At 42.4% G+C, this 23,375-nt stretch overlaps 1 pseudogene; it reads left to right on the top strand.

The window, feature by feature from the left end:
- Nucleotides 1–22,920, top strand: part of LOC139553043 (apolipoprotein B-100-like) — a 39,167-nt pseudogene extending 16,247 nt beyond the window's left edge.
- Nucleotides 22,921–23,375: the final 455 nt, after the last annotated feature.

Here is a 23,375-nt window from a genome sequence, read left to right on the forward strand (position 1 = left end):
TAATGTAACTAAATAATAAATAAATGCAACACCAATGTAAAGATGTTTACTAACATGAGGACTTTTTAATTTGTGAGAAAGCAGTGAGAATGCTGATGAACAGAAGTCTCTAAGGGTTTACTTCACCTGTTAATCTTACATTCAGTTAATAAATTATTTCAGTGAAAAGTTATGTTGGTTGTTGAAAAGTTATGTTGATTGTTTTAAGTGATGATTTGGCCCTGAGTGAATCCCTAGCATGTAGGCAGCGGCCTTAGGAAACAAGGTACAAGCATGTTTCTTGTACACTGACCTTAATTAATAACCTCAGCTTTAGGATTTTCTGTTTTAGTGGAACTGGAGATAACCTGGCTAGATCTGAACATTGCACCATAATGTTTATGCTTCAGTAGAATTGATGTTATTCATTAAGAGAATTGCCATTTAGTACGTAATTGAGTCTGGAGTTCAAGTGGTGTTGTGGGACTTTGACTAGAAACTCAGGATGTTGTCTAAACAAATATTGACTCAATTTGGAGAAAACATCTAAAACTTAGCCAGGGGCTATTAGGTAGTATATGAGAAATATTGATAGAGGTGGTATAATACTTGTTCATACAGTAAAATTATTCAAATTGATTTGCCCATTATGTGTGATCTCCAGTGTCAGCAAGGTTAAAGACCTTTATGAAATACTGTAATTATACCAATACATGACAGAGAGAGAAAATGACGTGACTGGGACATCCAACCTCAGGAATGGCAGGTAGGCCTTCGTTTGTTTTTGTGGCTTGACTTATACCTGCTGGTAACTGGGGGAACTGTTATCTTACTGACCCTTCCTCACTCTGTTTGCCTGGCCCTTCCTCTCTTGTTATCATCCTCCTCATTCAGGTGGAACTCGAAGTCCCACAAGAATGCAGCTTCGTTCTTCACACGGCGGATTGTGCCTTCAGTGAGATGTTGGTCATCAACCCCCAGGGAGAGGCTGTGTATAGACAGGCTGCAGGAGCTGAGGCCTTCCAGGCTGCAATGGAGAAGTCAGTGCAAACATTTACCATAAAGATAAAACATGTATTGATAATTTGTACAAAGAATGTGCTACTAGTCCCTCTTGTAAAACGGTTCTCCATCCTCCAAGTCATCAGGAGGATGAACAGCACAGCTGTGTATGGGGACATCTTTGTGTACAGTCCAGTCCTGACTTCCACTGGGTCAGAGATATGCTCATTTTGGCACAATACAAACAGAGCAAAGACATTATGTACGCTCTGGAAAACACTGTCAGGAAGTAAGTGAAATTAGTCTTTCATCCCAAAATAACTGTAATCATAGATATCTCATCAATTGCCTTTTTTTAATTTATTTTTTATCTGGGAACATGGTTGATGTTAATTTGACCATAACAGCTTTTTAACCGTTTAGATTTTTTATTCAATTTTTTTTTAAAGTTAACCACCAGAGGGCAATACATCACAATAAAATTCAGAACTACTGGGTAACATATTCCCAAAACTCATCTGCAGGTTTCACCCAGGACATCCCACCCCTGAGGTCAAATAGGTGAAAGAGTTCATGGATACCATGTTGGGAGACTGCTCAAGGGATGAGGACATGACTTTCCTGATACTAAGGGTATACAACCGCTTATAAGCAATATTACAAGTCATGTTTTAAGTATTGTGTTGTTTTACACCTAACATACAGATACAGCTAGAAATATGTCTGCTGTGAATGACAGGTCAGAAAAACTCTCTTGGAGGGGTACCAAGATGCTGAGAGCCCCATCCAGAAACGTGTGGCAGCTTATCTGATGCTTATGAAGAGTCCTGACAATGCGCTGCTTAGCAAGATGATCACCATGCTGAAGGATGAGCAGGACCCACAGGTCAGGAGCTTTGTGGCCTGCCACCTTGACAACATCTGCCACTCTGTTGATCCCAAAATGCAACAGTAAGTGACTGAACATGATATGTTGAAGCAAGCTTCCAGGAAATTGGAACGGAAATGGCGCCACACCAAACTGGAAGTCTTCCGACTAGCTTGGAAAGACAGTACCGTGCAGTACCGAAGAGCCCTCACTGCTGCTCGATCATCCTACTTTTCCAACTTAATCGAGGAAAATAAGAACAATCCAAAATTTCTTTTTGATACTGTTGCGAAACTAACTAAAAAGCAGCATTCCCCAAGAGAGGATGGCTTTCACTTCAGCAGTAATAAATTCATGAACTTCTTTGAGGAAAAGATCATGACCATTAGAAAGCAAATTACGGACTCCTCTTTGAATCTGCGTATTCCTCCAGGGCTTAGCTGTCCTGGATCTGCGAGGGCCTGGGATCGGGAGAGACACTTAAGTGTTTTAGTACTATATCTCTTACATTTAAGTCATTTAGCAGACGCTCTTATCCAGAGCGACTTACAAATTGGAAAGTTCATACATATTCATCCTGGTCCCCCCGTGGGGAATGAACCCACAACCCTGGCGTTGCAAGCGCCATGCTCTACCAACTGAGCCACACGGGACCACATCTCTTGACACAATGATGAAAATAATCATGGCCTCTAAACCTTCAAGCTGCATACTGGATCCTATTCCTACTAAACTGCTGAAGGAGCTGCTTCCTGTGCTTGGCCCTCCTATGTTGAACATAATAAACAGCTCTCTATCCACCGGATGTGTACCAAACTCACTAAAAGTGGCAGTGATAAAGCCTCTCTTGAAAAAGCCAAACCTTGACCCGGAAAATATAAAAAACTATCGGCCTATATCGAATCTTCCATTCGATATAGCAACTCACTACCTTTCTGAAGACAAACAATGTATACGAAATGCTTCAGTCTGGTTTTAGACCCCATCATAGCACTGAGACTGCACTTGTGAAGGTGGTAAATGACCTTTTAATGGCGTCAGACCGAGGCTCTGCATCTGTCCTCGTGCTACTAGACCTTAGTGCTGCCTTTGACACCATCGATCACCACATTCTTTTGGAGAGACTGGAAACCCAAATTGGTCTACACGGACAAGTTCTGGCCTGGTTTAGATCTTACCTGTCGGAAAGATATCAGTTTGTCTCTGTGAATGGTCTGTCCTCTGACAAATCAACTGTACATTTCGGTGTTCCTCAAGGTTCCGTTTTAGGACCACTATTGTTTTCACTATATATTTTACCTCTTGGGGATGTTATTCGAAAACATAATGTTAACTTTCACTGCTATGCGGATGACACACAGCTGTACATTTCAATGAAACATGGTGAAGCCCCAAAATTGCCCTCGCTAGAAGCCTGTGTTTCAGACATAAGGAAGTGGATGGCTGAAAACGTTCTACTTTTAAACTCGGACAAAACAGAGATGCTTGTTCTAGGTCCCAAGAAACAAAGAGATCTTCTGTTAAATCTGACAATTCATCTTGATGGTTGTAAAGTCGTCTCAAATAAAACTGTGAAGGACCTCGGCGTTACTCTTGACCCTGATCTCTCTTTTGACGAACATATCAAGACTGTTTCAAGGACAGCTTTTTTCCATCTACGTAACATTGCAAAAATCAGAAATGTTCTGTCCAAAAATGATGCAGAAAAATGAATCCATGCATTTGTTACTTCTAGGTTAGACTACTGCAATGCTCTACTTTCCGGCTACCCGGATAAAGCACTAAATAAACTTCAGTTAGTGCTAAATACGGCTGCTAGAATCCTGACTAGAACCAAGAAATTTGATCATATTACTCCAGTGCTAGCTTCCCTACACTGGCTTCCTGTTAAGGCAAGGGCTGATTTCAAGGTTTTACTGTTAACCTATAAAGCGTTACATGGGCTTGCTCCTACCTATCTTTCCGAGTTGGTCCTGCCGTACATACCAATACGTACGCTACGGTCACAAGACGCAGGCCTCCTAATTGTCCCTAGAATTTCTAAGCAAACAGCGGCTTTCTCCTATATTTATTTATTTATTTTTATTTTTTTATTTTACCATTATTTTACCAGGTAAGTTGACTGAGAACACGTTCTCATTTGCAGCAACGACCTGGGGAATAGTTACAGGGGAGAGGAGGGGGATGAATGAGCCAATTGTAAACCCTATAGATCTCCATTTTTATGGAACAGTCTGCCTACCCATGTGAGAGACGCAGACTCGGTCTCAACCTTTAAGTCTTTACTGAAGACTTATCTCTTCAGTAGGTCATATGATTGAGTGTAGTCTGGCCCAGGAGTGTGAAGGTGAACGGAAAGGCTCTGGAGCAACGAACCGCCCTTGCTGTCTCTGCCAGGCCGGTTCCCCTCTCTCCACTGGGATTCTCTGCCTCTAACCCTGTTACACGGGCTGAGTCACTGGCTTGCTGGTGCTCTTTCATGCCGTCCCTAGGAGGGGTGCGTCACTTGAGTGGGTTGAGTTACTGACGTGATCTTCCTGTCTGGGTTGGCGCCCCCCCTTGGTTTGTGCTGTGGTGGAGACCTTTGTGGGCTATACTCGGCCTTGTCTCAGGATTGTAAGTTGGTGGTTGAGGATATCCCTCTAGTGGTGCGGGGGCTGTGCTTTGGCAAAGTGGGTGGGGTTATATCCTTCCTGTTTGGCCCTGTCCGGGGGTTTCTTCGGATGGGGCCACAGTGTCTCCTGACCGCTCCTGTCTCAGCCTCCAGTATTTATGCTGCAGTAGTTTATGTGTCGGGGGGCTAGGGTCAGTTGGTTACCTGGAGTACTTCTCCTGTCTTATCCAGTGTCCTGTGTGAATTTAAGTATGCTCTCTCTAATTCTCTCGTTCTCTCTTTCTCTCTGAGAACCTGAGCCCTAGGACCATACGTCAGGACTACCGGGCATGATGACACCTTGCTGTCCCCAGTCCGCCTGGCCTTGCTGCTATTCCAGTTTCAACTGTTCTGCCTGCGGTTACGGAACCCCTACCTGTCCCAGACCTGCTGTTTTCAACTCTTAATGATCGGCTATGAAAAGCCAACTGAGATTTATTCCTGATTATTATTTGACCATGCTTGTCATTTATGAACATTTTGAAAATCTTGGCTCTCTCTAATTTTCTCCTTCTCTCTTTCTTTCTCTCGGAGGACCTGAGCCCTAGGACCATACGTCGGGACTACCGGCCGTGGTGACTCCTTGCTGTCCCCAGTCCGCCTGGCCTTGCTGCTATTCCAGTTTCAACTGTTCTGCCTGCGGTTATGGAACCCCTACCTGTCCCAGACCTGCTGTTTTCAACTCTTAATGATCGGCTATGAAAAGCCAACTGAGATTTATTCCTCATTATTATTTGACCATGCTTGTCATTTATGAACATTTTGAAAATCTTGGCTCTCTCTAATTTTCTCCTTCTCTCTTTCTTTCTCTCGGAGGACCTGGGCCCTAGGACCATGCGTCGGGACTGCCGCCCGTGGTGACTCCTTGCTGTCCCCAGTCCGCCTGGCCTTGCTGCTATTCCAGTTTCAGCTGTTCTGCCTGCGGTTATGGAACCGCCACCTGTCCCAGACCTGTTGTTTTTCAACTCTTGATGATCGGCTATGAAAAGCCAACTGAAAATTATTCATGATTATTATTTGACCATGCTTGTCACTTATGAACATTTTTGAACATCTTGGCATAGTTCTGTTATAATCTCCACCCGGCACAGCCAGAAGAGGACTGGCCACCCCTCATAGCCTGGTTCCTCTCTAGGTTTCTTCCTAGGTTTTGGCCTTTCTAGGGAGTTTTTCCTAGCCATCGTGCTTCTACACCTGCATTACTAGCTGTTTGGGGTTTTAGGCTGGGTTTCTGTACAGCACTTCGAGATATTAGCTGATGTACGAAGGGCTATATAAAATAAAATTGATTGATTGAAATTGATTGATGTTCAGTCACTCCCTCTTCATTTACATGATGAATTGAATGTGTGTGATCACAGTGGTGGAAGGTGTTGATGTTTTCTGTATCTCCTACTGTATTTGACACCTGGCTAAGGAAATCATCTTTATTGAGTTTCTATTTTTCACAGTGGCGTAAAGTACTTAAGTAAAAAATACTTTAAAGTACTACTTAAGTAGTTTTTTGGGGTATTTGTACTTTACTATGTATATTTTTGACAACTTTTACTTTTACTTCACTACATTCCTAAAGCAAATAATTTACTTTTTACTCCATACATTTTCCCTGACACCCAAAAGTACTCGTTACATGTTAGCAGGACAGGAAACTGGTCAAATTCACGCACTTATCAAGAGAACACATGGTCATGCCTACTGCCTCTGATCTGGCAGACTCACTAAACACAAATGCATTGTTTGTAAATTATGTCTGAGTGTTGGAGTGTACCTCTGCACATTTTAAAAGCAAGAAAAGTGTGTCTTCTGCTTTGCTTAATATAAGGAATTTGAAATTATTTATACTTTTACTTTTACTACATAAGTATATTTGATCAATTCCATTTACTTTTGATTCTTAAGTATATTTAGAACCTAATACTTTTAGACTTTTGCTCAAGTAGTTTTTCACTGGGTGACTTTCACTTTTACTTGAGTAACTTTCTATTAAGGTATGTGTACTTTTCTCAAGTATGACAATTGGGTACTTTTTCCACCACTGCAAAATAATACCTGGTTAAATAAAGGTGAAATAAAAAAAATAAAAAATAAAAATACCCTTTATTGTCCTAGTCCCCATAATCACTTGTGCAACTCAAGCAAGTTGTGGGTTCTGAAAAGTGCTCTCTTTCTATCTTCCTCAAGAATAAGATAGTAAGTATATCGAGGAGGCATTGCAAGACCATCAGCACTCTGTTAATAACCACTTCGCCACAACGTCCCGCAACTGCAAAATGGACACCACCATGGGCTCCATAAAGAGCAACATGATCTTTGATTCCACTGCATCCCTGCCAAAGGAAGTCCTGCTGGAGACCACCTTCAAAGCCTTTGGGTATAACGGTAATATGTTAGAGGTTTTAAAAAACTATAGAAACTTTAAAATATATATTTATATAATAAATTAAACATTTAATTAAAATGTTTATTATTTAAAAGAATATTGCATCAATATTGGTGTGATTACATTGATATCTTGTCTCCCCCTTTTTTTCCACTTCCATTTTCGAGGTCTGTATTGAAGGAAATGGATATGAACTGAGCCTTGAGGCCCTTTTTGGAGAGCAAGGTTTCACCCCTGTCTCCAAGGCCTGTACTGGGCTGGTCTCAAGATGCCAGACTCAGTCCAACAGGTGCTGGAAAACTGTATAATTTGATATATTGCTGCTCAAGGAATAGTCTTTTCGTTTGGCTTTTCAGTGTGAGCTGAAGTATTTAAAGACATTTTTAATCATCCATATCTTACAGGCCCCGCAGGACCTCGTAAGAGACATTGGACAGAACTTCCAAAAGCTTGTCAGGGAACTGCACTCTCAAGACTCCGCTGAGGCCATGGCCTACCTAAGGATTCTTGGAGATGAAGTTGGATACATCAAGTTCAGTGAGATGGAGCACATGGCCCCGACCCTAGCTATGTACTGACGTGTTCTTCAAGATAATGCCTCTGAAGGTAAATCATTGTTGACTGAATAGGTCATTCTGAGGGGGAAAGCATATAATAATATACAGTATGTGAAAACTAGAAAACTAAACAAAACAGTAAATTACAAATGAAGCTAAACATTTATTTCTATACATTTAGAGTATAACTGACCCACACCCAAAGTCTCTTTGTTTCAATTAGCCTTTTCTTTATTTTTGTACAGGCCATGCAGTCTCTGATGTCCAGCACTGACAATGAGCTTCAGGCCCACTATATCTTCCTGGATTAGAGTTTTTCCCTTCCCTCTGTGTCTGGCTTACCCCTGAAATTCTCCTTGTCTGGTGTCTTTGCCCCTGGAGCTAAGGGAGGTCTGAACTTTTCCACTGGCATGGTAAACTGCCTGCTCTTTTGTTTCCATTCAATTAAATGTATAGGCCTTATGGAACATGTTTTATGGATTTTGACTATATTTGAACAAATTCTTTCATTTATTTAGGATCCTAGGTGATTTTTACATGTAAATTATGCCTTTCTTACCTGTAGCAGCAGCTGTCTTTCATGCAATCTATTGATGTGGAGTATATTACACAAATGGACCTCAACATTCCTGAGTTTGTGGTGGCTGGCATCGAGATGCACACCAGCATATACCATGAGAGTTCCCTGAATGCCAAAGTCACCATTAGCAGGAATGTTATCAAACTGTCACGCCCTGACCTTAGAGATCTTTTTTATGTCTCTATTTGGTTTGGTCAGGGTGTGATTTGGGGTGGGTATTCTATGTTCTTTCGTTCTATTATTTGTATTTCTATGTTTTGGCAGGGTAGGGTTCTCAATCAGGGACAGCTGTCTATCATTGTCTCTGATTGAGAACCATACTTAGGTAGTCCTAAATTGTCTTTGTTTGTTGGCACTATAGCCTTCAGCTAAAGCTAGCCTTTAGATTGTTTATTGTTTTTGTTGGCGTCATATAAATAAAGTAAAATGTACGCTGACCACGCTGCACCTTGGTCCTCTTCATTCAACGGCCGTGACACAAGCTCTCCATATTTGCACCCAAGGGAACCACTCAGCTGCTATTCAGCGTCAGGTGGGAATTACTCTAACTTCAACTTAAATTATTTTAATTCTAATAATTTAATTTGAAATATACAGTAAGTGGCACATTATGGTTAGCTCACATACATATTAAGAGTCCAGTTTGTATTAAATGCCATCATCTTTAAATGTAGACCAACTTGACTTAAACCAGCCTCAACTTGCATCAGTTATATTAAGCATTACTATATGATGTAAAAAGTTATATTAAATATTCTTAAATTAAATTCCTACAACTCTTCAAAATCCAGAAAGAAGATGATGTAAGTGTCCGCCCCCCAGACTAAGATGGTGCCCTCAATAGGAAAGCGCATGACAGACTCCTGAGTGCCAGCTCCTGTTTACTGGTATGAATATCTGCACCACACTGTGTTACGCCAACGCAAACTCAGACGATGCTCCATACTACCCCCTTACAGGGGAGAGCAGGTGAAGGCTGCGTCCATTGCTTGGATTTCCAAACATGATTGATTTCAACTGTATCATTCTATTTATTAAAAGGATAATATTTAAGAGACACATGTCTGTCAATCCATTAGGCTTGATGTGGAGCTCCAACCAACAGGGGAGGTCACAGAATACACTGCTGCCATTACTTCTGAAACTCTCAGAGGGTGCAAGGAGGGACGCAAGAAAATGGACTCTCTGAAGCTAACCCCGAGGGTGGATGGTATGTGTGTCCAATGGAGAGAAAAAAAATCTAATTAAGACAGACAAATGCCATAGATATCCACATAAAATTTATTGGGGTCTGCAGAGCGTTCTGGAAGTATTCAGACCACTTGACTTTTCCATATTTTGTTACTTTACAGCCTTATTCTAAAATTGATTAAATAAAAAAAATTCCTCAATCTACAAACAATACTCCATAACGACAAAGCGATAACAGGTTTTTTAGGAATTTTAGCAAATTCATTAAAAATTTAAACAGAAATACCTTATTTACTTAAGTATTCAGACTCTTTGCTATGATACTCGAAATTGAGCTCAGGTGCATCATGTTTCCATTGATCATCCTTGAGATGTTTCTACAACTTGATCGGCATCCACCTGTGGTAAATCCAATTGATTGGATATTATTTGGAAAGGCACACGCCTGTCCTGTGTTTTGTGTCGAGGCATAGATCTGGGGAAGGGTACCAAATAATGTCTGCAGCATTGAAGGTCCCCAAGAACACAGTGGCCTCCATTCTTAAATGAGAAATGTTTGGAACCACCAAGACTCTTCCTAGAGCTATCTGCCCGGCCAAACTGAGCAATCGGTCAGGGAGGTGACCAAGAACCTGATGGTCCCTCTGACAGAACTCCAGAGTTCCTCTGTGGAGATGGGAGAACCTTCCAAAAGGACAACCATCTTCGCAGCACTCCATCAATCAGGCCTTTGTGGTAGAGGCCAGATGGAAGCCACTCATCAGTAAAAGGCACATGACAGTCCGCTTGGATTGTCTTGGAGAATACCTCCCTTAGATCCTGATATTCCTCCGGGATGTTGGGCTGAAGCGCAACCGACGTGTAAACAGGGGACAGGAAAGCAGGTCTTCCGGCATTCAGGTGACCAGTTGCTGATTCTCATCCTCGACCATGAGATGGTAGGGTTATGGCGCTGAAGCCAAGGTAGGCCGAGGATGATCTTGTGAACTGGTGCACAGGTGATGAAGGGGATGTTTTCCTGGTGATTGGGCTCTATGGTGAGGGTGAGTGGTTGGGTGATGTGTGTGATGGTTCCGGATCCTAGAGATCGAAGGTAGAGACTTTGAACCGGAAAAGGAGAGGAGAGCGGGTAGGTAGTAATATTGAGAGAGGAGGCAAGGGTCTGAGTCCCCCGAGGCGCCAGAATCCACTAAAGCTGTAGACACAGGGCATGAGGGACAGGCAGCCAGAGTGATGGTACTACAAAGAATCTAACAGGAAGAGCAGTAGATGGAATACTCACTCCTGGTCCAGGGGATGTAACATCACATGACCCTCCCTCTGCTCTAGTGGATCCTGGATTCTGAAGAAACGGACACAGCTGGCGCTTGTGCCCTCTCTGGCCACAGTACAGACAGAGCCCCAGCTGTATCCGTCTGCGTCATTCCGCCACGGGAAGGCGTGTGACCCCTACCTCCATGGGTTCAGGCTCTGATCCCGAACACTCGCCGAAGGAGGGAGAGAAGCGACGAAGATGCCCGCGCTCCCGGAGGAGGTTATCCAGACGGATGGCCATATCAATGAGTGCGTCCAGGGTGAGGTTGTCATCTCGGCAAGCCAGTTCCGTCTGGATCTCCCCGCGCAGACCTCTTCTAAATAACGTGCTGAGCGCCGGCTCATTTCATCCACTGGAAGCTGCTACTCTCCGGAAGGTAAGCGCATACTCAGCAGCTGTCTGATTCCCCTGCTGGAGCTGAAGCAGATGCTCACCTCCCTCTCTGCCCTCCGCGGGATGATCGAAAATACATGAACCCCTCATAAAACTCAAGTTCCTCTCCTCTCTTCCAGACGGCCGTAGCCCATTCCAATGCCCGCCCAGTCAGCAGAAAAATAACCGTGGCAACCTTAGACTTCTCGGTGGTGGGGGCTCCCATCTGATGTGCGAAATAGAGGGAGCACTGAAGGAGGAAGCCACCGTATTTGGATGGTGTCCCATCATATTTCTCCGGGAGGGATAGAAGGGTATCGCTGACCTGAGCAGTTTGCTGGATGGGCTTGTGTGCTAACTCGTTGGGTAGACTGGCTCTAGAATATCCTCCACTGTTGAGACATTGTAGACTGCCGAGAACATCTTCCATGGCCATCTCCAGTTGAGCCAGCTGATCATTGTGTTGACGAAGAAGGTAACCTTGTTCATCAATCACCTGGGAGATGTCCGGTTGTCCTGCTGCTTCCATATTTTGAGTTGGTATTCTGTAATGATGGTGCGGTGAGTCGAAAGCAGGTGCAAAATTTTACTAAAACAACAAAACCAAGAACACGACACTAACATAATATCATGACACAAGGCGAGATCCAGATGCAGACACAGGAGACAGATGGTTGGAATCTTACAACATGTATTAATCCAATATGGTAAGGCAAGAGAATGGTCATGGACAGGCAAAAGGGTCAAAACCAGTTCAGAAGGTCCAAAAGGTACCGAAGGGCAGGCAGAATCAAGGTCAGGGCAGGCAGGATGATCAGGCAGGCGGGAAAGTAGTCCAGAGTCAGGCAGGGGTCAAAACCGGGAAGACTATCAAAAAGCAAAAAGGAGAATGGGGAAAAACACGCTGGTTGACTTGACTAACATACAAGACGAACTGGCACAGAGACAGGAAACACAGGGATAAATACACCAGGGAAATAAGCGACACCTGGAGGGGGTGGAGACAATCACAGGAACAGGTGAAACAGATCAGAGCGTGACACATAAGGCAGAATGCCGATACACAAGAACAATACCAACTGGTGAGTGACCATGGGAGAGTGACATATAAAGGGGAGGAAATTATGAAGGTAATGGAGTTCAGGTGTGAATCATAATGATTAACAGGTGCGTGTAATGATGAGTGCCAGGGACCTCATTTATCAATGTTGCCTACAAACAGAAATGTTCGTAAACCATGTGTGCGATCATTTCTAAGCAAAGTGTGGGATTTATTAATTTGTACTTATACTTGAGAATGTGCGTAAATTTAAGCACACCTCTGACCATGCGTACACACAGCACTTTGTGGTAGAAAAGTGAAACTGCTAATGAAATACCATCCACCAAATGGAGAAAGTATTGACATACTGTATCAAATAATAAACTATGAAGAAAAAAGAGAATACATTAATGGTTTATTCATGTATTTCGTTCATAGACACTTAAGCTACTAATAGTTTTCTCAGGGTGCTATCAAATTCATAAATATGAAACCATTTAAGCCTAATTAAATAATAAAGTAAATTAGAAAGGGAGTGGAATGTAAGGATGGAGGCAATTTAGTTAAACCTGTTAAATAATATAAGGCAACACTGAGGCATTGTGACTTGTCCAACATGGCAAATCTTGCATTGCTGGAGGATCTGGCACAAGCTGCATTACACAGGGAGCGTATTTTCAATGAGCGTGCAGATGTTTTTGCTGAGAGCGACACTTGGCTTATTAGTAGATTTCATTTTCCAAGGCATAGTTTATTGTATCTCTGCAACCAACTCACTCCAGTATTAGAAAGGGAGACGAAACGCAACAATGCCATCCCAGTGCATACCCAAGTCCTCTCCACCCTGGGATTTTTGGCCACAGGAACATTCCAACGGGAGATTGAGGATCGGTCTGGCATTTCACAACCAACCAGGAGCCGAATATTGCCTGCAGTCCTTCATGGCATTATTTCATTGACCCCACAATACATACAGTTTCCGTACACTACTGTGCAACAGGCCAGAGTGAAAAGGGATTTCCATACCGTAGCTGGATTTCCCAATGTCATTGGAGCAATTGACTGCACCCATATCACAATAAAAGCACCATCATTGAACAAATTCAACTTATTCAACCGAAAAGGTTTCCATTCTGTCAATGTGCAGGTCCTCTGTGATTCACATTTGGCTTTGTTGAATGTAGTGGCCAAGTGGGACACACGATTCATTCATTGTGCAGAACAGTTCAGTAGGCCCTAACCTCCAGGAAGGAGCTGTTGAGGACGGATGGCTTATTAGTAAGTGACTTATGTTTTATTTGCAAGGTTTTATTTGCCATGTTAGACCTCTATTGGGAAACAATATCTGAATGTTGTGTTCATAACTGCAGGAGACCGGGGCTACCCATTAAAAACATGGCTGATGACTCCCCTCACAAACCCCTCAAACCAACAAGAGGCAAGGTACAACCAAGCCCAAGCACGCACAAGAGCAACAGTGGAGCACACCATAGGCCTGCTGAAAGGGCATTACCTGGCTGCAATACCAGCCTAGCAAGGCTTGCCTCTGCAATGACATTCCTTCAAATGCCATTACGTGAATGTAATACAATGTGCAAATTCCTTTTTAGGTTTACTACATTGTCAAGGCTTGCAGTGTGCAACATTGCAATCAAAAATGGCATTCCCCTGAATGATCCACCCAGACCCAATGAGCCCGTGCCTGACAGGTAGTGTTTCCCACCACCCATAGCTCTGGCACTGAGAACAAGAGTCAACATCATACAACGGTTTTAGGTATCTGTTCTTCCAAATATTGTAATCAAATCAATGAGGAAAACACATTTGCATTGCACCAAAATTTGTCTCACATGTTTGACACAGTCAACAAGTTCTTTCAATGATTGATTTATCTCTCTCAGGCTGTTGCATACATCCTCCAGCTGCTGTTTGAGTCCAATAACTGATGTGTTGATCTCTTCTTGTTGTTTCAGGACTGCGTCAGTCAAAACATGCTGTGCAGCTGAAGCGCTCGCCAAAGAGGACACCCTTCTTGTAGGCCTGGGGATGAGGGGTCAGAGGACACCCTTCTTGTAGGCCTGGGGATGAGGGGTCAGAGGACACCCTTCTTGTAGGCCTGGGGATGAGGGGTCAGAGGACACCCTTCTTGTAGGCCTGGGGATGAGGGGTCAGGCAAATCACCCACATCTGTCAAGATTTTTATTTTCATTTATTTTTCATTTCATGAACTGTTCTGCACTCAGATGAGGCAGAATTTACCCCAGCTCTAACCTGCTCCCAAGTAATATTTTGTATCTTATTTGTCAAGCCATTGCTGAGGTCTCCAAAAAGTATGGCTTGTTTTGCTTCCACTTCGGTGATCAAAAGTTATATTTCTGTGTCCGAAAAGTTTTTTTTCATTGATTCCTCCATGTTGGCGGACAGAAATTAGTGACATTTCTTGCAGCTTCAAAGGGAAGGTTTGTGACTATAAATGGTCATTTAGGGCGGTTCTTTCTATAAATGAGACTTCACGTGCACTAGCACAGTGTTTTAGAATGTGCCTGATTTATCAAGGCAAAATACTTACAGGTGTGTGTAAATCAAGCGTACAAGCAATTGATAAATATCAACTTTTTTGTTTCTTGCGAATATTCAACATTTTCTTTGTACGAGTTAATTTCTAAGCTTTTCTACGCAACATTGATAAATGTGCGTAATGATGAATCCCAGGACCGCTGGGTAGTACTCTGGCGACGCAGGAGCAGACGTGACACTTTGGTACAAGCCTCTGTATGTCCTTGAGGGGCCAAGCTAGAGCCCGGACTTGAAACCGATCTAACATCTCTGGAGAGACCTAAAAATAGCTGTGCAGCGATGCTCCCCATTCAACTGGACAGAGCTTGAGAGGATCTGCAGAGAAAAATGGGAGAAACTCCACAAATACAGGTGTTTGTAGCGTCAAACCCAAGAGACTCGAGGCTGTAATCGCTGCCAACGGTGCCTCAGCAAAGTACTGAGTAAAGGGTCTGAATAGTTATGTAAATGTGAGTTTTCAGTTTTTATTTTATTTTATACATTTGCAAACATCTCTAAAAACCTGTTTTTGCTTTGTCATTATGGGGTATTGTGTGTAGATTGATCAGGAGAAGAAACGATTGAATCAATTTTAAAATAAGGCTGTAACGTCACAAAATGTGGAAAAAGTCAAGGGGTCTGAATAGTTTCCGAATGCACTGTATCTGTCCTCTCCATATTAGGTGCTGAGCCCACAGAGGCGACCGTAACACTGAAGTACTACAAGGACACTCTAACCACTGACGTCCAGATCCCTGATTACGACATTGAGGCAGGGATAAAGCTGGCAGTCACAGAGAGAAACGTCAAGGGGAAGAAGATGCGTGGCACAATATTTCATAGTTGTTTCTAGTTGGCTGTTCCAGGTAAAATAAATCACAGTGTTGTAATTCTTTCCAGTCTTCCTCTGTGCAAAAAGTAATTGTGAGATATGCTAAGTGTCAGACAGCTTTTTCTCTGTGATGTGTGACCTGACAATGTCAATAACAAAATGTAACTGCAAACAGTAATGATTAATGTCTTACATCTGGTTTTCCCATACAGATGACAACAAGTTTGAGGTGGAGATGATGTCCGACCTGAACTCTGAGATTCAAAACTCATCCCAAACACAGAAGATTACCAGAGGCAGCTACAAAATCTCATTGATGACATACTAGAACATAAAGTGGCTAAAACTGAAATGAAAGTGCAGCACATTGTGACCAAAGCCATTGAGGTGAGGGATGTTGCCGCTGTGTTTGAAATATTTTTTGGTGAATGCCATCGGCAGTAATTTTTCCAATTGTCTACTCCCAATTGCGGCAGATTTGTTTCCATTGATAACATTTCTCTACAATAATTATCAATCTCAAAAGTATCTATTTTTAGGCAAGTAACATTTAGACAAGGTTGCTAGACAAGGTTGCTGGAAGAAACAAGAGGAGCCTCGCTGAACTCACTCTGCCCACCGGGCCTGAGAATCTGTTTCTTCAACCGTAAGTATTTGACAATTCACATATTAAATGGTTTGGGGTTATTTCCATTTCAATCTATTCAATTCAGGAGATAAAATTAAATCTCAATTTAATATTGGCAAAGTGTCAGGGCAAACAGAATAAATTCATCACCAATGACAATAAATTAATTTGTCACTTTCTTGTTTTTCTGTTGATTTGTTTTTACAACAGTGATAGCCCTTACAAAAAAAGATTGCAGTTTTAAAACTGCAGAAAAACTGCAGTGTGCTGCAGTTGAACTGCAGTTATACTGCACTGTAATTGCAGTTCCACTGCAAACTTACTGCAGTAACAAACTTGTGTTATTTTGGACGCAGTATTTGCAGCATACTGCAGTTATACTGCATTCTAACTACAGTTATACTACAGTGTACTGCAATTATACTGAACTCTGACTGCAACCTTTTTTCGTAAGGGAGATACCAGTTCAACCAGAACAAAATGGCCGTCTCCCTTGCCTTTAGGAGGAAAATCTTCTGAAAAGCTAAACTTTCCCACTACCCTGTACATTCCTTCGATCGATGTTACTGAAATAGGTTGGATGACTCCTGCAAATGAGACCCAAATCCTAACTTTGACCATACCTCGCTCTTTTGACTTCATGCTGCCCTTGCTTAGCTTTGCTGAGGTGAACTCCAAAGTGATCAGCAACTTCAACAAATGGGAGGGATCCATCTCTGGGGGAAACAACACTGTTTATAAACTGGGTGGTTCGAGCCCTGAATGCTGATTGGCTGACAGCCGATATATCAGATAATATACCACGGGTATGACAAACCTTTTATTTTTACTGCTCTAATTACATTGGTAACCAGTTTATAATAGCAATAAGGCACCTCGGGGGTTTGTGATATTTATTATTACTTTTATACAACGGGTTACCAACATATTCAAATAATGATTGACATATTTTCATTAAAAACGTTATTTTGATGAATTTATTGATACTATTTCATCCTTCCACAAGATATAGTCTAGGAACAAATCTAGGGTTGCTACCCAAGCCGGCTGGTCGTTCGTTCTATTGGTTCGGATGTCAGAGACGTGACCCAGTCGTTCAGTCTTTTTGTTCTGTATCTATGGACGTGACCGAGTCGTTCGTTCTGTAAGGAACGACGCTGCAGAAGAGAAGCAGGTACAGGGAGTTAACATTTAATTGGAACAGACATGCAACAGGAACAGCGTCAGAACTGGGAAACACAAAGACAGATGACAATCAATACAGCAGCGGGAAACAGAGTTGGGGAACTGACAAATATATGGGAGGTAATAAACAGGTGATTGAGTCCAGGTGAGTCCAGTATCGCTGATGCGGGTGATGAGGTAAGGCAGGTGTGCGTAATGATGGTGGCAGGAGTGCGTAACGCAGGGCAGCCTGGCGCCCTCGAGCGCCAGGGGGGAAGAGCGGGAGCAGGCATGACACGTTCTAAATATTCCATTGCCATACTGGCTGGAAACATTCTTATCCTAAGCTTGCTAGCTAGCCAACTACGGCTAACTTAGTCACGTCAAACAGTGCAGAAAGAATAAAATCAGTAGCTGCATTTGTTTAAGCTGTTTTCTAGTGACATTTATTTGGATACATCCATAACAATGAGCTAATGAGGCACGATTTCTCCTGGCATAGAAAATGTACTCTATCGTTAGGACACTGTTGTTCGGAGGAGCTACTCAACAACATAGCTTCACAATAACTTCAAACTGAAGCTGCAAAGACTGCAAACTAGCTGCACTTTGTTTCGTTGCACCTTTTTTCAATTGACTTTTCTTTGTATATATTCATAAAAATTATGCCAGCTGTTTCATGATTTCGACTGGCTGAGAAACACTGCCTGCCTCTCTCTCTCGTCCCGACTCCCGGCCCTTCACATTCATTACTATGAGACAGTTGGTGATCGAATTTGAATATTGAAACCATGTTGAAATGTCAGAGAGACAGACAGTAAGGTTTATACAAATCTCCACGGTTGAAAATTTTATTTTAGTCTAAAAGAAATGTATGATAATGTCTAGATGCTTTTTATAGTGGAGATTTATAGTTTATAACTTCCCTGCCTGGGCTGGTGAGACAGGCAGGGAAGGTTTGTGTAATGAGGGTTGCCAGGTGTGCGTAATGATGGGTTGCCAGGACCGGTGGTTAGTAAACCGCCGACCTCGAGTGCCGGAGCGGTGGAGTGGGAGTAGACGTGACAGGTATATTGGCCTTATTGCTTAAATATAACGTCATGGCTGAGTCCCCTGTTAGCCCACTCTCCTACAGACTTGAAGGTAAACTTTGCTTATCTTTCCACATTTATTTAAATTTATATTTACCACACATGGTCCTCATATATTTAAGAATATAGAATATAACGATATTTAGATAATTTTCTATAAAGTCACCATATCACAATGACAATGACAATGGTTTCATCCAATCATTTCAGGAACTGTGGAAGATAATCTGAACTACCTCATCAAGGGTCACAGAGCCACAGCTCCATTGATGCCAGCTTCATTGTCTTTGAAACCTTGAGTGTGACAGACAAACTGAATGCCAGGGCCAACGACAAGATTGAAGCTTCAAGTCCTCTGGGCATGCAGACCTTTCTGTACTACTCTGCAAAGTCAGAGCACTTCTGAAGAGGTCACAGGGGATGATAACTTGGATGGAACCATCAGAGTGGGCTCATTGAAAGCTGACTCTTCCTACAGCCATAACTATGCCATTCACCCCCTCAATAGATGAGAAGAAGAGAGTCCAACCTGCGGGTGAACTCGACACTTATACAGGCTCACAACATGATCAAGGGAGTGTATGCCAATGACAAGTTGTCCATTGTGTCCAAATCCAATGTGCAGGACGATGCTCTCAAGCATATGGCAGAGCTCAACTACAAGGATGCCACTGTGACAGTGAACAGAAATGGACTGGTTACCAGTGGCACCAACAGCCTACAGTGCAGTCCCTTGACATTTGAAAACATCTACAATGGTGACATAGATAGTAGTGGCACCACCCTGACCTACACGACCAAAGGAATGGCTGAATAAATCAGCGTCAAGCTAAGTTTGGAGGGCAGAATATCAAGTACTGAGGCTTCACTAGGTAGGCAGTACCTTCAGAGGCAACGCCTATGACTCAAACGCAAGAAGCACAATTAAACTGGCATTGAACAGGAGGGGGACCTTCTCCAACAACATGAAGGGATCTCTGCAGGACATGAAGACAGAAAACACCCATAGTCTGAGTCTCACATTATGGACCCTTGTTTTCTGGTCTTAGACAGACTACTTCATCTGTGAGGATGATACAAACATGATATAAAGGTTGGCATGAAGCCTTGTTTTACCTCCATTGTTTTACCTCCAAATTATCTCAAGTTCTTTGACCTCCGTATGAACAATGAAGGCCACGTGAAGATGGAGCCTACCAAGCTAAAGCTGACTGGAATTGTAAGAGGAGCCTACGGAGAAGAACATGAGCTCAGGCACACTTATGAAATGAACTATGCTGACCTACAGTAGCTGGCCCACTGAAGTGTAGCACAACTGGGAAGATAATGGATGCACAGATGAGACACAACTGTGAAATTAAAATTGCAGGACTGACCTCCAGTGTCAATGCCAATGCCATAATCAACAGCGATGGTCTGGTGGACCTGTTTGGGAAGCACACTGGGCAGCTCTACAGCAAGTTGCTTGTGAAAGCAGAGCCTCTTGCACTTGCTTATTCACATGACTGCCTGGTCTCAACCACATCTGCTGGAGAGTGGAGAATCTGCTGCTCACCTGGATAACAAATTTGACGGTCTTCTAACACCCAGTGAACAGTCATTGACCTAGAAGACTAAATCCAAGTTTGACAACCACACTTATAATCAAGACTTATAACAATGCTGAGAAGCTCAGAGAAGGAAAATCAAGAATTCAATGTCTCCAGTTTCTTGAAGTTTGACAAGAACAGTGACTCACATATCGTCAAGCCTCCCTTCATTAAAATACTTCCAGCTGCTTTGAGCTTCTCAAAACTGCTGTTGTCAATGCTCTGGAGGCCATGCAACAATATATCATCAGCTTAGACATTAACCAGCTAATTGGTGGGCTAAGAGTTCATTTGAACAATCTGCCGCAGCAAGTCAGTGACAAGTCAATGACAGAGATTGATTTGGAGTATAAAGTGAATGAGGTGAAAGAGAAACTGATTCTTTTGACACAAGAGTATGTTGTGACACTGGAAGACTTGGAGGCCTCTGTGGAGAATGAAATCCCTGATTGATATTGCAACCAAAATCAGAGACCTGATGGCTACAGTCAGGGGCAGCATTGAGAGTGGAGACTTTCAAATGCCATTCCTCTCACAAACTGGAAATCAACTGAAGGACTTTGATTACCATTTTAATATCAGAGAGACAATTGTCCGAGCTATTGATGCAATTGATGTCATCAGACAGATTGATCTACAGAAGCTAAGCGACAGCAGTGTTGCCTGGTTGGGGGACATTGATGGTAGATTTAGAATCAAAGAAAAACTTCAAGATAAAATGAATGAATTGAAACAGGTTATTGAGACCTTTGATGTCACAATGTTTTTCCAGGATCTCAGGGATTACATCCTTCCGATCAACTTTGCTATATATGTGGAGCAGCTAACTGCTCAGATTCCCTCTGAGGAGATGACCAGGGTCCTTGAATCTATAATGGATGTAATTGTCAACTGGTTGAAGAATATGAAATTGTAGACAAAATCAATGCTGTGTATTCTCACATCAGAAATCTGCTTCTCAGGTATGATTTTGACAAGATAATTAAAGTGTTCATGGATCAGACTGTAGTACTCATTAAGGAATTCAAAGTTCAAGAAACTGTGCAATCGCAGGTTGATGCCTTGAGATCTATACACTGAAGTCATGTATGACAAAGTTATGCAACTACTGGATGGGGCTGTAAGTACGTTAAAATCAATTGACTTCAAGCAAAGCATAAATTAATACATTTCTGGAGTCATCAAAACCATAAAGGAGTTTGACTAAAATATGTTTATTGACAATGCTAACCAGAAGATCAGTGAACTAACAAGTTATGTTAATAATCAAATTGAAGCATATGGAATCACTTTTCCGGAGAATCTTCAAATAATAGGAACAACTCAAAGAGCCAAAAGTTGTCGTAGAGATGATAACGGATGTGATTGATACTACAGCCTTCGATGATATAAAGACGATTAAACAGAAAGCCCTTCAAGATATGAGAGATAGAGTTAACGGCATGAACATTAAAGAGGAGATACTCATCTATCTGCAAAAGGCAAGTGACTCCTAAACCAACAAGGTCGGCTACATTTCTGTTCAGCAGAACAAACTAATTGAGAAAATCTGCAAGGTGGCCAAGGACCAAGACATATTAAACAAGATCAGTCAGGCTGTGGATGGCATTCAGAATGGACTAAAGACAGCAGAGGGTGTCTCTCTCACTGACCTCGTCATTCCCACCATCCAAATCAACCTGAACTGAACAGGCTGCAGGACATAAGCATTCCGGCCCAAAACTCAGTCCCTGAGTTCACCATTCGGAGTTCTTACACTTTACCAGCCATTACCATAGATTTTGAGGAAATCAAAGAAAAGAGCATTGCATTCCTCGACCAGGTCTAAGAATATGAGGTTCCAATGCATCTACCCGAGGCCATCTTTTAAGACTCTATAGCACTTTACCTATCCGACCTCCCAGACCTGACCTATGCAAATTGCATAAAAATTTTACTAAATGTTCCATTATCTTTCAGGGTATATTGTCATAATTTGAATGTGGATATCATCAGCCAAACCTATGTTGGTGTGAGCTTCTGCGATGCTTCCCGCAAGGATGGCTTCACCACTTTCATGGCTTTGGTTGGTTTCCTCATATTCCTTCTTACAGGGAGGTCACCTTCACAGGTGTACGGAAAAGCGTTCAGCCGCTAACTGGTAAGAAACACCTGAATTACTGGCACTTTTATTTACTACACATACTACAAACCTCTTTACTATAAATTGTCATAATGAAAGCTTAGAGTTTTCTAGATGTTATATTTTATGGACACAATACATTGCATTATTTTTGCCGTAATTAGTGTTTACCCTGAAGGTATGAGACAAATGCTGATCCCCTCTTGTTCCTTATCTATCCAGTCTAACCCCGACAAGGATACAGACATAGTGTGTGTCAAAGCCACTCTGAAGAACTCTGAGAAGTTGAGTTTCCAGGTTGCCTGGAACATGGATACCATGCATTCCACCATTGAAGGGCTCAAAGAGCGGATGCCTGCCATCACAGATGTGCTGCTCAAGTTCATAAACAAGTATCACACAGCTCACTTCGGCTTCGATGTAAACCGTGCCTCCATGAAGCTGAAGAACTGTCTCCAACGTCATTGAGAGAGCCTATCATGATGTCCCAATGTGTCTCGATACACTGCAGATACACCCGGACTAGAGGAGAGACTTTCTGGACAGGAGCTCTATGAGAGGGCCAGTCGCTCTGTGTCTGCAACCATTGACCGGGTTGCCCAAAGGTTCTTAAATCTCATGGAGGCCATAACTGAGATTGAACGTTTCATAAAATGTTTTGAGTTCCCCCTCTCTGGTAGCAATGTAGTCTTCAACGGAAAGGATATTGTTGCCAATCTGAGGTCTGCCATTAAAGCCACCAAGTATTATATAACCGACGAAGAGAGCGACATGGAGGATGTGAGTCTGGAGGAGCTGATCCAGGAAGTGAATGAACTCCTGCAACTATGTTTCCAGATGGCAGGAGAGCTGATCCAGGAAGTGAATGAACTGCAGATGGCAGGAGAGTTCCTCAAATTGGAGGAAATCGAGGAAATGGCCCGCGAAATCTTGGTTGTGGCAAGATCTGAAGCTGGCGAGTACAAATACTGCCAAAATGAAGATCCAGGAAACCTATAATGAAGTGACCATGGAGCGTGTGAACAGTGACCTCAAGGAGCTTGTCGCTATTTTACAGTCTCACTTTTATGGGGGACTCAAAGAATTTATCAACCTAATTGAGCAGGTATCGTAAAGCATGGCTCCATACATTAGAGTAAGCTTGAAAAAGATGGACGTTGATTTTCCCCTTCCCTTCTTCTGGAAGCCTTTCAGTGAGTGGCCAACGCAGATCAGGCAGTGAGTGAGCAATGCTTATCACCACTTGAATGAGAACAGCTAACTGCATTGACTGTGCTATATGGGAAAAAAACACTATACTAACATATACTTTATGCTTGAGCTGTGACTTTGCTATGGAAAACCAAAAAATATTACACTAACACATTTACATCATGTTTGAGCTGTTATTATATATGTATCTCTGTGTTAAATTTTAAAGACAGTTTTATTTTTAAATTCCTGAACAATTAACA

This window comes from Salvelinus alpinus, chromosome 25 (genome assembly GCF_045679555.1).
Source record: "Salvelinus alpinus chromosome 25, SLU_Salpinus.1, whole genome shotgun sequence".
Lineage (NCBI taxonomy): Eukaryota > Metazoa > Chordata > Actinopteri > Salmoniformes > Salmonidae > Salvelinus > Salvelinus alpinus.